The sequence below is a fragment of the Terrapene carolina genome, unplaced genomic scaffold, assembly GCF_002925995.2.
Source record: "Terrapene carolina triunguis isolate 2854851 unplaced genomic scaffold, T_m_triunguis-2.0 Scaffold29661, whole genome shotgun sequence".
Lineage (NCBI taxonomy): Eukaryota > Metazoa > Chordata > Testudines > Emydidae > Terrapene > Terrapene triunguis.
In genome coordinates this window covers 1-588 of record NW_020694012.1, presented here as the reverse complement: position 1 = coordinate 588, position 588 = coordinate 1, and positions in this window count along the sequence as shown.

The following is a 588-nucleotide window of genomic DNA, read 5'->3' as shown; positions in this document are numbered from 1 at the left end:
CAGGGGAACGCCGGGGGCCAGGACGCCTGGGTCCTCCCCGGCTCGGGGGGAGGCTGGGAGCCAGGACGCCCATGATGATGCCTGGGGGCCCCCCATTGACTCTGCCGCAGGATGGCTCCCCCCACCCCACGTCTGCTGGTCCCTCCCCACGGCGCCGCCTCCCCTGGCTCCAGGGCAGCCACAGGCACAACGCCTGGTGGGGACCAGTGTGGCACAACCAACACCCCGGGCACCGAAAGCCCCCAGCGCCACACTGGGTTCCCCCCTGACACCCTCCACTGCGCTGGGTCCCCCCGCAACCCCCCCGGTGCCGCGCCGGGTCCCCCCAGGCCCCCCCCGGCGCCGCGCTGGGTCCGCTCCCCCTGCCCCCCCGGTCTGGAAAATGAGCACGGGCAGGGATGGGCCCTGGGAACGCTCAGTGGCCGGAGAGATCCCTGCCCGGGGAGAGCGACCAGGCCGGGCTGGCCTAGGGGCGATGGGAGAGAGACTCCGGAGTGGGACGCAGAGCGAGGGGGAGTGGCTGACACTCCTCTAGCCCCTGGGCCCCGCTGGCCTGCGGAACTCACCACCACCAGGTCCCCTGGCCGG